Consider the following 16,632-nt stretch of genomic DNA (forward strand, 5'->3'; position numbering starts at 1 on the left):
AAAAATTCAATTAAAAATTTATGAAATTGTAAAAATCTAACCGGATAAATAAGCCTAAAATTTAGGGGTGGCAAAACGGGTCGAGCCCGTCGGGCCGATCCGCTAAACTCGCTAAAAAAAGCGGGTCGGGCTAGGATTTAGAGCCCGCCAAATTAAAAAAACCCGCCAAACCCGCACCGCCAAATTGGCGGGTTTTGGCGGGGCGGGGCGGGCCGGTCCGCCGGGCTGAAGATTTTTATTAAATAAAAGAGTGATTATTATTATAAAATTAATAATTATAGAATTTTAAACACTTTTTTTCATTTTTTGTTTTTATTCTTCTTTTAGTTATTAACTTTATTTATTTTATTTTATAATTTCGTATATATGCTCAAATTATGTGACTTATTTTTTAAAATAAAGATGATTCTATTGACAAATATTATTTTGAACAATTTTATTGAAGTTAAAAATTAAAAAAATGGTAAAAAAATTTGACTATTTTTTATTTGTATTTAATTTTTTAATTATTATTTTTTTGTTAATTTTAATGAATTTTATTTAAAAAAAAAAAAAGAAGCGGGCTAGCATTTTGAACCCATTTTAGTTGGCGGGACGGGCCGATCCGCCCCGTTTATGGGGCGGGCTTAAGCGGGGCGGGGCGGGTTGGGGCGGACCGGCCCGCTTTGCCACCCCTACTAAAATTGTATTAATATTAAGTGTCAACATATATATCGCATTTAATTTTAAAAATTTCAATAACCGTACAGAAGATAATATAATGAATTATAAAGTAGGTAGCTAGGTGTATGTGGTTATATTAGTATTAGGCATTTCATTTTCGTGACTCTCACTCTCTCCTTCTCATTTTCTTCTTCTCTCTCTCTCTCAATTAGATCTGTGTTCGCTAAACCCTACCTTTCGCACATAAAACCCCTCTTCAATCATCTTTTGAATTTCTCAAAGATTCATATCAATGATGGAATGCTTTCAAGGTACGTTAATTGAGGAGTACAAAATTATTGAGGGAAAGATGCTGGACAAGCTAGCGATATACGATAATGGTGATCGATTACATTATTAAGAGGTAGGTTTAGTTTTCTTTCTTCTTTTTTCATTCAAATTATTTATATTAGCATACATACACATATATAGTGATGACAACATATAGCTTTGTGTTTAATACTTTGGTTTTATATATGGATTATCCTGTTGATTCAAAATTGGTTGGAAATTAAAAGATTGATAAGTTTATATATGTGTTACAATTTCTACATTTGGCATTGGGCGTAGGAAATTTCATTAAAATTAATCAACATTCATAAATAGCAACCCATGTTAGAATACGAATTCAAATTCACCTTAATTAAAATATATTATTAGATACATATATGGAGGATAATTTAGTTTATAAAAAATATTGTGCCTGATATATATTGATGCTATATATAACTCCGACAAGAAGATCAATTCTTGTTTTCTCAATCTTAATGATGAAATATATATACATGCAACGAATTCCTCATTGTTTGATTTTTTCCCATCTAATAATTTCTAACTTTTTGATATTGAGTAAAAGTGTTCAGATATTTCATATTTCTGAAGAACGATAAGGATACATAGGTCTTTTAAATTTGGCCTAATGAAAACATTCACTACTCTAAGGTTTTTCAAGCTAAGGATCAATAATTTTCAGTGACTCTAATTTCTTGATGCATTTATTGAAATGGATATACACTGTGCTTATTAATTATTTATTAATTATATATTACGTTAGAGGTATATAAAAAATCAGTCACTAAATTTAATAAAATTACGAAAGAATAAAAAAAAAATATAAAAATTTTTTATTGTATATTATTATAATTTTTTAAAATAAACTAAAATAACCAAAATCTTTACATGATTCTGTTAAAAAAAGATAAGTATAACTAATTTAAAAAAGATAAACATAACAAATTTTATTTTAAAAAATAAAATAATAAATAAAAATAAAATAAAAATTTAATAAAATTAATTATTTATGTAAAATATATGTTAAATTATAAAATATATATTAAAAATAAATTAAATAACATATATATTTATATAGTAGTTGATTTAATTATTAATTTTTTATGTACACAGCCTCTTTAATTAATTAATTATGGCTAATTAATCATGATTACATTGATGCCAGCCCTTATAGAATACTTGAATTGATTTGCATTGTTTGTATATATTGGAATAAAGTTGAATGTGGTGGCGCCTTTAATTTTTTTTTTAACCAAAGATAGAGAGACTCGAATCCACGACTTCTTAGGTGAGTATGAAGAGGGGGAGTGCTAGGTAAACAATAATCATCTTAAATAACATGAACAACCATCAATTAAATAAAAACACACTACACTTCTAAATTATCCACCTAAATCTTAATATTAAAATAACCATCCATATACCTAATGAAATGAAATGAACATTTGATATATCTATTGTTCACATTATTTAGTATTTTCATTATCTAGCTATACTTTTCTTGTTATATATATGGGTGCTAATTTGTTTATATCTTGGCTTCAAGCACTTGATTTGTGTTTATGCTAAGTTTCTGCTTTTATTATTTTATGTTCTTGGAAATGCATTGCAATGAATAAAATACCGGCTCCGAGCTGTTATATATATTACCACAGGTATGTGATTGAACGTCTTTATCTTATTGTAGATAATAAAAAATTATTTTCTAAACTTTCAATAAATATATGAGTATAACTAATAAATAAAGATTGATAGAACTTATATACATTCATCTATTCATATGCTTTTACGTAATAACTTAAACTTAAGTGATAGAATTTTTATGACTAAAATATCGATAGAATTTTTGGGTAAAAGATAGATCTATATAAAATACATGTTTCAAATTCTAAAAAAATATATACATATACTTTTGCATAGCAGGATGAATTAGATATATAATGGCATCTAATAGTTTGAACTTTTGTGATAATAAGTGATTTTCTGACAATAATATATGATTTTAAATTACGGTTGTAATTGTGATTGTAGTGATGCTTTGGTGCGATAATTGTGAAACATTATGTAATAGCCACAGTTGCAATTGTGCACTATTTTTCTTTTAAATAGAAACTGTGCACTGTAATTTTATAAAATATGATATTTCATGTAGATAATGTATTTATTTATATTCACGTGTCTCTGTTTTTAAGTTTAAACTTTTAAGATAGATGAGTTTATAACATAATATCTGGAAACTTCTCCTACTAAAATCTTTTTGATTATCGATAAATTTTAGGAGCATATTTTTCTATTGACATAATTAGCAATAAATTTAAATCAAATAGCGATAGAAAAATAGAAAGGTGAGTTTTTCTTAAATTTTAGAAACAGATAATATCTGTTGCTAATTCCATTGCTAACACTGATATCTATCACTAATGTGAAAGATTCTAGCATTGTTTTTTGACTAAAAGGTTTAGATTTTTATTCTTAATTTTTCATATTCTTCTAAATAATAAAGATACAATTTTAGTATAGAAAAAAATAGATAGATGCATAATCACACTAAGTTTTAAATTTAAAAAAAGCTCTTGTATAAAAAATCATGTTAGATAATATAATCATTCATACGTAGCTAACGAATAATTTAGCTTTTTTGAAGAAGCATCAAACTATGACCTTTGTAAGTAAGTAATGGTACTTGTTGAATGCTTATAAAGCACTATGCATTTGCTGTATGTGTTGATTTGCATGCTGAAACCATTTGTTGATTTATGACTTGAGTTTTCTTCCAAAAAAAAAAAAAAAAAACACTAAAGTCTATATAAGATAAAGAACATATTTCAGCAAGAATATATTCCATGATTTTAGATTATAGTTACAATCATAATTAAGAAAAAAAAAACTAAAAAAAAAAGCACATGAAAGTTGTCTGATCTCATATTACCACTACAATAATTCTAATATGATATGATAGATACCAAAACAATAATACTATGGCTAATATGGTTGTATTTGTTGTTGTGATGAAATGCAGTTTAAAAGCATGATATGCATGCAAAAGCAAACTATATAAGGGAGGAACCACCCAATTTTGGAGAACAAGTTGAGTTCAACTAATAAAGATGAGGGCCAAATGCATGGTAGGTTTATTATATAACTGTATAACAACAATTTGACAACATTTCTTTGTCAAGTGGATCAACAAAGAAGAAAAGACCTATTATTAAAAGGGAACTATTTTTTGGGCATGCATGCCCTAGTTCTACATTTTATTTATTCTTTTTATAGAAACCAAAAGAAAGAAAAGGTAGAGGAAATTTAGTGAAATATATATAATTTACAATAAGATACTATAATAAATAGAGATAAAATTGGCTAGTTAATCTCTAAATAAAATAAAACTGGTTTATTCTGTTATAAGATTCTATTATATATTTGGATAAGATAAAATTATAGATTCTACAATTATAATATATCCAATACATAATAGAATTTTGTAATAGAATATACAAATTTTGTTTAAAAACTTAATTAACCAGCTTTATTTCTATTCTTATAGATACTACACTATTGTTGGATCATTGTAGACGATCGCACCTGACGAGTGGAACAAGACTTCATTGTTGTTGCAATAGTAGTTAGGGCTTGTGTTTTGATGATGAGATTCTGAAATGGTTAGTAGATGCTCAAGATATTCAACTCCCAAATCCTCTAAAACCATGACACCACCATTACTATTAGCAGTAGTAGTTGATGAAGATTCCTTAGATGATGATGATGATGATGATTCCTTGCTTTTGTTCTTGTTTTTAGACTTTGAGGACCATGATGACAATTTTCTTTGGAGGGAGTTCCTCTCTTTGAGTGCAAGTGCAGGTGAAGAAGAAGAAGAAGAAAAGGGTTTGTGTTTGTTGTTGGAATCAGAATCCATGATGATTCCTTGCAAAGAATCTTTGACCCTTTGGAAAGAAAAGTTGAGAAGAGCAGAGTAGCCTCTCATGGAGTATGCAGCTTGATCATAAGCCAAAGCAGCTTCTTCAGCACTCTCGAATGTTCCAAGCCAAACCCTTCTTCCATTTCTTGTTGTGTCTCGAATTTCCGCTGCGAATTTTCCCCATGGCCTCTTTCGAACTCCTATGTAACTTCTTCTTCCTCTTCTTTTATCATCTTCCTCTTCCTTTTCACGATTCTTCTCCTTCTTTAGGGTTCTTGATTCTGATGATGATGATAATGAGAAGTCAATCATCTCAAATGATAAAGAATCCTCAAATGGCTCATCAAAATCATTCTTGGTTTTCAATGATTGGAACCCAAAGGAAGCAGTGTCCGAATCAACATCCCAAAAATCTGTGTTATGGAACAAGAAAGGATTATTATTATTACTACTATTATTGGTCATTTTGGGAAACTATGATGATCATCTCAATTTCTCTTTGAATTGATGTAGCATATCATCATCATTTATATTGACCTCAAACCCTATACTACTACTTCTTCTTTCTTATAATACAATTATGTGTCACTATCATTTCTAGTGTCTTATACTAATAATTCAAGAGAGTAGCACCTATGGTGACATTTGAGAAAGAATATTCATCTCATTTGTCTCGTTGTTAGATCAATCTAGAATCTCTACTATATATTATTGCACAATCTCAAATAGAAGAATTCAACGGTGGTTTTCGCCCTTCTTTTGGTTACTTAGCTTTCCTTGTTTGAATTCATGTTTCAAAATATTTTTAGAAATATAATCATTTATATTTCTTCTTCTTGATAGCTTAAACTTTTAAGATCAGAGAAGAATATCATGAGACAATATTAGAACTTTTATAATTTAAAGATTTAGGGTTCAATTTTTTATCATAAAAAAAATTAACATAAGATAAATAAAAAAATCTTATACAAAAAATTCACGCAAATACAAAAAAAATTAAATATAAAAAAACGTGTTAAAAATATAAACATTCATATACTTCTTTTTATTAAATTAAATTGTGAGAAGAAGTGATATTATGACTCTTTCTTCGATAATATATATATGCATTATTTGTAATTTCAAATGGAATCTTCATAGCTCTCTTTAAATTGGGATTTGAAATTGAAATGATAATTTTTCCTGCAGTAATCTAAATTGTGCCGCTAAGCTAGGTTACTTGTAGATAATCTCATTTTTAATTTTCTTTTTCTATTATAGGTCTTATATCGATCAATTTTATGATTTTGATATATAGTCTTTACAAGTACGAAGCAATTTAATTACAGTTTTTTTAATTGAAAAAGTATAGGAAATTAATGGAATATTTGTATAATGTGTACAATGGAGGTTTAAGAATGTCCGATTCAGTATTAGAGATATAATCATTAGTGTTATTTTTTCTCATCAACTGAAATTTTTGGAATGATAGTTATCATGACATAGTATTAGAGTTCTAGATCCAAAAGATCAAGAGTTCAATTCTTAGTAAACCTCAAAATCAGCTTAAATTTTTGGAATGAGATGTTTATTATCCTTAATATTCATTGTACTCCCTAGCAGGTTTTCTCTGTCGTCCACATTTCACTCCACTCCACTACTCACTACAATCCAAGGATGAAAAAAATTATGGTTACATTTAAAAAAAAAGAGTAAAGTATTGTTTTTGTCCCCAACATTTGGGGTAAGTCTCAAAGTTGTCCCTAACGTTTCAATCGTCCTATTTAAGTTCCTAACATTTCAAAATTGACTCAATGTTGTCCTGTCGTTAGGGATCCGTTAACAGAATTGACGGTGGGACAAAATTGAGACGATTTTGAAATGTTGAAGACTTAAATAGGACGAAAACGTTGGGACAAAAATAATACATAGAAATAAATTTTAATTTTATCCTTCAATAACATTAATTTTTTACTATACATAGTATTCAAGTATTTTTTCATCATCACATCTAAGTAAATTATACTTAATCATATTACTTTCATTTTAAATAAATTAATTTTTTTATAATTTTACTCTTAAAGATTTTTAGTTATCATGAAATGTTTGTAGAATGACTAGTATATAAACTTGCAGAAAAGAAAAAAAAATATATATATAATAAAATATAAATTATACTTTTTGTCTCTAATGTATTAAAATTCTTTAAAATTATAAAAAAATAAATTTATTTAAAATAAAAGTAATGTAATTAAGTGTAATTTATTTAGATGTAATTAAAAAATAATTGAATACTATGTACAGTACAAAATTAATATTATTAAAAGATAAAATTAAATTAAAATTTATTTTTATGTATTGTTTTCGTCCTTAACATTGTCGTCCTATTTAAGTCCCTAACGTTTCAAAATCGTCTCAATTTTGTCCCGCCGTCAATTCTATTAATGGATCTCTAACGGCAGGACAACATTAAGTTAATTTTAAAATGTTAGGGACTTAAATAGGACAATTGAAATGTTAGAGACAACTTTAAAACTTACCCCAAACGTTGGAGACAAAAACGATATTTTACTCTTTAAAAAAATGATGATTTTAGAACTTTTGATTTTCTTAATAAAAAAAATAAAGTGTTAATAGTAATGAGATAGACGTTAATAGTAATGAGATAGACGATGTTTCTTCTTTTGGCGAGGTATTTAATAGTTTTTAATTTTTATGAACAATAATATTAGAGAAATAATAACTCAAAATTATTTTATTTAAATTAATATTTATAATTATATATATATAAGATTTTTTATTTTAATAAATAAATTAATTATAATAATTACCGAAATAAATAATTTGAAAAATATTTATCGAAATAAATATGCCTCTCTTATCTCGTTTACACTGTAAATGAGATAATTTTGCATGTATCTCGTTTACAGTATAAATGAGATAAGACGGGTAGACGCGAAACGTGTATCTATTTCGTTTACACTATAAAGGAGATACATGTATTTTTTAAAAAAAAATTTAAATAATAAAAAATATTAATATTATCAATAATAATCCAAACTTTTAGCATGCAATTAGTACATAAAAAGGTTGGTAGAAGAGATTAAAATGGATATATTTGATCAATTAATACTCAAAAAGATTGATGGGATAGTGGGGAGAGAATTGAAACGGTTATCTCTACAGTGTAAACGAGATAAGAAAAGGATATTTATTTCGGTAAATATTTTTAAAATTATTTATTTTGGTAATTATTATAATTAATTTATTTATTAAAATAAAAAATCATATATATATATATATATATATATATATATATATATATATATATAATACTCATAATTATATATCTATTATATTTAATATTATTTAATTATTTTAACAATAATTAAGAAATATTAAATAAAGTAAATAATAATTAAAAATATAAAATAAAATAACTATAAACTGATATTTATTATCTTTCAAATATTTTTATTTCATGAACACCTCCATTTAGTGGAGTTACAAAGTTAATTAAAAAATGATTGTGCTGTTAAATATTGCATATTTAAAAATATTTTGTGAAATATTTTATGTATATTTTTCTCATCCATTAATTTCCCATATCATAAATGAAATTAATTGTTGATTCTAGAAATGTAAATTAAAAATATTTCGTCTTTATCTTTCTTGTTTGTTCTTAGTACACACTACACACAACCTTTCAATCTCTTAATTTTTTGGGGTAAGTACGATTTTGGTCCCTAACGTTTAGGGCCAGAATCGAAATCGTCCCTCTTCTAATTTTGGATATAAAATCGTCCTTAATGTTTTTTTCCGTATTAAAATTGTCCTTTTTATTTTTTTTGGACAAAAATATCCTCACCACTACCAATATAATTACTTCCTCCACCACCACCACCACCACCAACACCACCGCCACAACCTCCACCAACACCACCGCCAGCACCACCAACACCACCGCCAACGCCGCCGCCGTCCCCCTCCCCCTCCCCCTTTTCCCTTCCCAGCACCCCCACCCCACCCCGCGTCACCCCCCTCCCCGTCTTCCCTTCCCAGCACCCCCACCCCCACCCCGCGTCACCTCCCCCTCCCCGTCTCCCCCTTCCCCAAATCAACAAATCAGAAACAGAAAACAGCAATAATATTTCACAAATCAGCAATAAATCAGCAACAACAATAATAAGAAGAAGAAGAAGAAGAAGAAGGGAAGAAGAAGAAGAAGAAGCAGAAGATGAAGCAGAAAGAAATCGAAGCAAGAAGCAGAGGCGGCGAGCAGCAGCGGCGAGGCGGCGACCAGCAACGGCGACTAAAGCACGAACGGCGGCGACAGGGTCTGACGGTAGCAACGCGAGCAGCAGCGAGCTGCTCCCTCCCTGGCGCCATCCCCCTCCCCCCCTTCCCTTCCCCTCCCCTCCCCTCCCCGGCGCCATCTCCCTCCCCCCCCCTTTCAGTCCCCTCCCCTGCCCCTGCACCTTCGTAAGCCCCTCCCCCCACGCATTTTCTTCCCCCCTCCCCAAACACGCATTTTGTTTTTTTTTTTTTTAATTTTATAACTTTTATTATTAAAATAGGAATAGGGGTAGTTTAGGAATTAAATTAAAAATTTTAATAAAAAGAACGATTTTAATACAAAAAAAACATTAAGGACGATTTTATATCCAAAATTAGAAGATGGACGATTTCAATTTTAGCCCTAAACGTTAGGGACCAAAATCGTATTTACCCCTAATTTTTCCTCACTATTTTTATTTATTTAACAATTCAGTTAAATTTATTTTGGAAGTAATGATTTATTTCTCAATATTTGGGTGAGATAGATATCTTATTTTTATTTCTAACTTTTTTCATCCTATTTATATATCTAATATTTTAATTTTGTCTTATTTTTTCTTCTAATCAAAATAAAATATTAAGAACGTACGTAAAACAATTAACCTTAAGAACAAAAATATAAATAAAAAAATACGAAAATTTATTGATGATAAATACCAAAATTTTATGGTAATAAACGCATAAACGTTTTTAAGATAAATACAATTTTTTAAATAAAAAATAAGAAGAAAATACAGAAATTCGTCGAGGAAAAATACAGAAATTTTATGACGATAAATACAAAATATTTTTGAAGATAAAACACAACTTTTTGAATAGAAGTAAAGGAAGAAAATATAAAAATCTTTTGAATGTAACACAACTTTTTAAAGAAAAACAAAGTATACTTTTTGTATTACTCAACTAAACTTTCCGTCTTTTGCGAATAAAATTTTTATATTTATCTTTTGTATTATTTAATTTATAAAAAAAATCCACAATTCAAAACAATTCATATGTGTTTTAACTTATTTTTTTATATTATTCAACTAAAATTTATGTTTTTAAATTAAATTTCTATATTATTCCTCCTTATCATTAACTACAAATTTGGAAGTCCAAAATAATTTCTCTTCTTTTCAACTAAAATTTTTGTATTTTTTATTATATTTTTATAAAATTTAAATTAAAAACTAATTTCTTTTAATGAAATTCTCAATTTTTGAAAAGAAATATTGGAAGAAACAGAACTTATCTTGTAAACTCTTTTCTTATTTAAACTACTATTTTTTAGTTACTGATTCTTTGCTGATTTTTTAGTTACTATTTTTTTTCCATCGACTTAAAAGATATTTTTTATAACATGTGGATATTATCACTTATGAGAACCTCAAGCACTTCAATGCCTTGACCTTTGACAAGCTAACTTTGACTTCGACTCAATCATCATTTTTTTGTTGACTCCTTACAAAATTGGCAAATTCTATTCTTTGTTGACCGTGGCCGTTGCTTCCTGCACCAGAGCGCAAATAAATATCAAAGCTACCAAATCCAGATGAAGAAAGAATAGAAGTTTTTGATAATGATCGATGCTTTCGTTTTAATTTTAACCCATGTTTTTAATAAGATTATTATGAAATTATTTTTTCTAAAAAATTAAATTTTTGTTTTTATAGTTTAAATGAGTATATTTTTAATACTTTTTTCACGTAAAAATCTCTTTTGAGTTTATATAAATTTTTTATTTTTTGTATAATTTTCTTATTGACCTTATATTAATTGTTTTTAAGTCAATAATGATTGAATTCTAGAATTTTATATTATAAAAATTTTAATATTATGTTTTAAAATTACTATTCTCACAAATTTAACTAATAAAAAATATATAAATAATTATATTTTTAATAAAAAGAAGATAAAATTTGACATAAAAAAGTTGGTTAAAAACAATTTAAATCTAAGAAATAAGTTTTTTTTTTTTAGAAAATATTAAGGATAAAATATATTTTTTATTTTATTTTATTATATAAATAAATGGAATAGACAATTATATAAGATAATTAAAAAAAAAAGAAAAATTATATTTAATATATATTTAAACTTCTAATCATACATTTATATTTATCTTTTAGTTTTGTTTAATTGTTTGGAACAATTTTTTATGTAGTCTTATTTGTCAACTCCCACTAAATACGGACCCACCTGAACCGGGAGGAGAGGAAAGAAAATTAATAACAATTTTATTATAATAAAACAAAAAGAAAATCTCATGAAGATCACTATGCATCATTGTTTTTTGTCATTGTTTGTCCACTTTGTAGGAACACTTAGCTTGTGTGTTAAAATAAACTAAGACAATCGTTCCATTCTAATAGTTTTATGGTTATTAATCGTTAAAAATATTTAAATTTATATATTATTAAATTAAATATATATTTAATGTTGAGTAATTTTTGTTAGAAACAAGAGATTAAACTAAAGAAAGTGTTTTGTGTATATTCAGTCTGGGCAAAAGTACAATATACAAGGGGTATTTATAGGTGCTAAATGAATCAAAGTAATAAAGGCATAGAATACTATAATTAATATACAGATATGCTATATAAAATAAACGATATACTAATCGATCTAAATTGATTCTAATGATTCTCTAACATCCCCCCTCAAACTCAAGTGGGAGCTAAGGATACCAGCTTGAGTTTGGATAACAAAGTCCAGAAACGAGTCAGGTGATGAGCTTTCGTGAAGATATCAGCAATCTGATCCAGTGTTCCAACAACAATGAGACGAACAACATCAATAAAGATACGTTGCCGAACAAAGTGACAATCAATTTCAATGTGTTTAGTGCGTTCATGAAACACATCATTATGTGCAATCTGAATAGCACTGCGATTATCACAAAAAACATCAGTAGGAGACGATTGAGGAGCACCCAGATCTTCGAGAAGCCAACGAACCGAGATAACCTCAGCAGTGGTGTCAGCGAGGGCACGGTATTCAGCTTCTGTGCTTGAGCGAGCAGTGAACGTTTGCTTCTTAGCACGCCAAGAAATGAGAGCGTCGCCAAGAAACAAACTGTAACCAGTAGTAGAACGATGATCAGTGGGATCAGCAGCCTAATCAGCATCGGAGTAACCCTGAAGAGACAAAGAGGAATGGGCAGAAAAATAAAGGCCATGAAATAGAGTGCCTTCGATGTATCAAAGAATGCGAAGAACTGTTGCATAGTGAGTAGTACGAGGAGTTGACCAGAACTGGCTAAGTACATGAACCGGATAGGCGATGTCTGGTCGGGTGACAGTCAAGTAGACGAGACCCCCAACTAACTGTCGATAGAGAGTCGGATTATCCAAAACAGTGCCATCCATAGGAGTAAATCGAACATTAGGCTGAAGAGGAGTAGACTCAATGCGACTATCTGTAATCCCAACGCGAGCAAGAAGATCTGAAGCATACTTAGGCTTGGTTTGGTAAAGCTTTTCGAAGAGGTGCTTGTGCTTTTTAAAAGCTCAAGTTCCTCATTTTGTGTTTGGTAAATAAAAAAGATTATGTGCTTGTGCTTGCAGCTTTTAAAAGATCGGGGTATTTTTGAAAGCACATAAAGTAGAGCTTTTCAAAGTTGGCTTGTACTTTTCAAAATTTAAAAGTCTAATATAACCTCATATGTTAACTAATTTTCAAATTTAATGCTTGCATTTATGTCCATTATAGTATTTTTAAATTTTAAAAGCTATTTTACCAAATGCAATTGTTGTTGCTTATGATTATTAAAAGTAATTTTTAATTTGATTTACCAAACATAAATGCTACAACTTTTAAAAAGTCATCTTTTAAAAGTTAGTTTTTATAAGCTACTTTTGAAAAGTAAAAGCTTTACCAAACTAAGCCTTAGCCTGAGATAGATAGATGCCATCATCGGTGGAGATGACCTCGAGACCAAGAAAATAGCTGAGAGAACCAAGATCTTTCATCTCAAAGATACGGTGAAGTGAGGCCTTGAGATCAGAGATACATTCAACATCATCTCCAGTGATGATCATGTTATCGACATCAAAAGTAGAAGAACAACTCCACGTTCACTTTTACGAATGAAGAGGGCATTCTCATGAGGGCTAGAAGTAAAACCAAGACTGCATATGGTAGTGCTGAACTTGTCAAACCATTCACGAGGAGCTTGCTTAAGTCCATAAAGTGCCTTGCGAAGGAGACAAACCTTACTAGCAGGACAAGGATATCCCAGAGGTGGTTTCATATAGACTCTCTTTTTCAAATCCCCATTGAGAAATGCATTCTTCACATCCATCTGACTGAGAGACCATTTTTTAACCGCGACAATGGCAAAAAGAACTCTAACAGACGTAAGACGAGCAACAGGAGCAAAAGTCTCTTCATAATCAATACCATACTCTTGCGTACAACCTTGAGCAACCAGGCGGGCCTTATAACGGTCAATAGAGCCATCAGAGCGAGTCTTGATCTTGTATACCATCTACTGCCCACAACTTCCTAATCAGAAGGAGGATCAACCAAATCCCAAGTGTGTGCCTTTTCAAGTGCCTGTATTTCTTCCTGCATTGCTTGTTGCCAATTTGGATTTGTGGAGGCTTCTCTGAATGACTTAGGTTCATGTTGTTGAAGGATAGTAGAAAAACAATGATAATCAAGAAGATGGGGAGGAGGATTCCTTACCCTAGAAGAACGAGCGGAGGAGGAGGCATGACGGTAGGAGCAGGATCATCGTCCGGTCTGGAATCATCGGGAGATGGAGAAGGCGGAAGAACAGGAGGCTGTAGAGGGTCACTCGAGATAGAATCTGTAGAATCATCACTAAAAAAAAGATCAACATTGGGGTTAGTAAACAAAGGTGACTGAGTAGTAGGAATTGACTCAAAGGATGAGAACCGAGAAAACATGTGATGCTCCCAGAAAATAACATGACGAGATATACGAATACGTTTAGAGAGAGGATCCCAACAACGATAACCCTTGTGTTCAGTGCCATAACCAAGGAAACAACACATATGAGCCCGAGGTTCAAGTTTACTATGTTCATGAGGCTGAAGAAGAACAAAACATACACAACCAAAAACTTGAAGAGAACTATAATCTGGAGAGGTATGATAAAGACGCTCAAAGGGAGTAACATTACCAAGAACAGAAGAAGGGAGTCTATTGATAACATGAACAGCAGTAAGAATAGCTTCACCCCAAGTATGCTCAGGACACGAAGAAGAAAGGAGCATTGCACGGACGGAGTCAAGAATGTGACGGTGTTTGCGTTCAGCTCTACCATTTTGTTGAAACGTACCAGGACAAGAAAACTCAGACAAAGTACCATGTTCTGCAAGAAAGGTTAAGAGTTTGGAATCACGGTATTCCATAGCATTATCACGTCGGAAAACCTTAATGACCTTGGAAAACTGAGTTTTAATCATAGTAGCAAAGTTGATATAGATCTGAGGTAACTCATGGCGATTAGTCATCAAATAAACCCAAGTAAAATGGGAATAATCATCAATGAAAACGACAAAGTATCGAGCTCCGCCCATAGAGGCAGTGGGAGCGGGGTCCCAAACATCAGAGTGAATGAGATCAAAAGGAGAGCAAGCAAGAGATAAATTATTGTGAAAAGATAGAGTAGGTTGTTTGGCAGTTTGGCAAGAAATGCAATCAAAAGATTCATTTGGAACCTGACCTAAAACACCCTGAGACACAAGAGGACGCAGTTTTCCTAAGGAGGTGTGGGCAAGACGTTGATGCCATAAGTGAAGGGTAGAGGGAGAAGAAGCAGCACAGAGATTTGGTACAGGAGGAATATGAAGATTCTCGAGTTCAAACAACATTCCGACCTTATGTCCAGTCTCGATGATTTGTCCCGTCCGAGGATCCTGTACACGACAACCAGAAACGGAAAAAGTGACTTCAAAACCCAGATCAACAAGTTGACCAACAGAAATAAGGTTAAAATTTAAGTTGAGAATATAATAAGTATCAGGAAGATGAAGAGTTGACTGCGATATAGAACCCATGTGTGTTGCGTGCAAGAGGGAGCCATTTGCAGTATTGACAGAAGGTCCATTCGTAGTGGTAGACAGGGACGAGAAAATATTACGCAACGGAGACATGTGATTAAAGCAACCCGAGTCAAAGTACCATTTAGAATTACCCGGAGGGGTCGAAAAAGTAGCAGGAGTATTACCAGAAACGGAGAGAAGACGCTGAAGAAGAGATGCAATATCAGATAGAGAGACAGGAGACGGGTTGAGTGGATCAGAACGTGGTGGGCAAGTAGGGCAGGCAGTAATTAAATGTCCCAAGAGCTTGCAGTAACGGCAGAACAGCTGTGAAAAATGGTAGCTAATATGACTTTTCTGGTGGCATGTGCGACATTTAACAGAAGAACAGTCGGAGAAGAGGTTCCCAGAATGGTTACAGTTTCGACAGAATTTACCCTTTCTGTCTGTGGCAGCAAAAACATCTGACTTTTCCATAATAGTAGTCACAGAGATCAAGAAAAGGAGATAAAACTGCAATTTTGGAGCAGAAAATGAGGAAATAGATGGCAAAATCGGAAAGAGCTCACCAAAAAAACCTTAGGGAGGGTCCCACTGTCGGCCACGTCAGCAGCCACGTCAGATGCCACGTCAGTTGCTTCGTCAGTAGAGCAAGACACGTGACAACACGCGACAGGAGGAAGGAGACGCGTCAGCGTTGATGCGAGCACGGAGTTGACAGCGGGTCAGAAAATGCGGGTCGGTCCGAGTCGGGTCGGACGCGGGCTGGGCGGATCTGCGTGGGCGTTGGCGACGACACGTGGCACTGTTTGGGACCGTTGATCCTGGGCGTGGATCCAACGGTTTTGGATGGCGTTTGGGGAGAGAAAACCTGCAGCGGTGACTGGATTTTTGGCGACGCGTGAGGGCGCGTCTGGCGGCGGTAGGCGGCGAGGTCGGTGGCGTTCGAAAGCTTGCAACGAGTAGAAGACGAAGGTGGCGGCGGTGACGAACCAAGGCGTCGGGAAGAAGTCGAAAACGGAGGACAAAGTACTGCCGGTAAAACAAGACAACGGAGGTAGAAACCAATTGTTTCTGAAAAAAAAAATAACCTAAACTCTTGATACCATGTTAGAAATAAGAGACAACTTGAATCATATAATTAATATAGAGATATGCTATATAAACATAAACGATACTAATTGATCTAAATTGATTCTAATGATTCTCTAACATTTCTATTGCATTTTAAATATTTTGGAAACATTTTTGTAGTTCACAAAAGTGAAGAGTATTTTTATTAATGTCTTCAAAAATCGATTCTTCAATGAAAGAAGTTTTCAATTTATCAAAAACCTTTTGGCACTTCTATATCAGTTTTTAAGATTGATTTTTTTTCGAGAAGATTAATTAATGATGCAATTTTAG

At 31.4% G+C, this 16,632-nt stretch overlaps 1 long non-coding RNA gene across 1 annotated transcript; it reads left to right on the forward strand.

Annotated features, from left to right (window-relative positions):
* Window positions 1-779: 779 nt before the first annotated feature.
* Window positions 780-5,678, forward strand: LOC140176993 (uncharacterized). Its single transcript, XR_011868346.1, has 4 exons — window positions 780-1,066; window positions 4,013-4,118; window positions 4,538-4,652; window positions 4,792-5,678. It is a non-coding gene; the product is annotated as an uncharacterized lncRNA (long non-coding RNA).
* Window positions 5,679-16,632: the final 10,954 nt, after the last annotated feature.

The sequence above is a fragment of the Arachis hypogaea genome, chromosome 12, assembly GCF_003086295.3.
Source record: "Arachis hypogaea cultivar Tifrunner chromosome 12, arahy.Tifrunner.gnm2.J5K5, whole genome shotgun sequence".
NCBI lineage: Eukaryota > Viridiplantae > Streptophyta > Magnoliopsida > Fabales > Fabaceae > Arachis > Arachis hypogaea.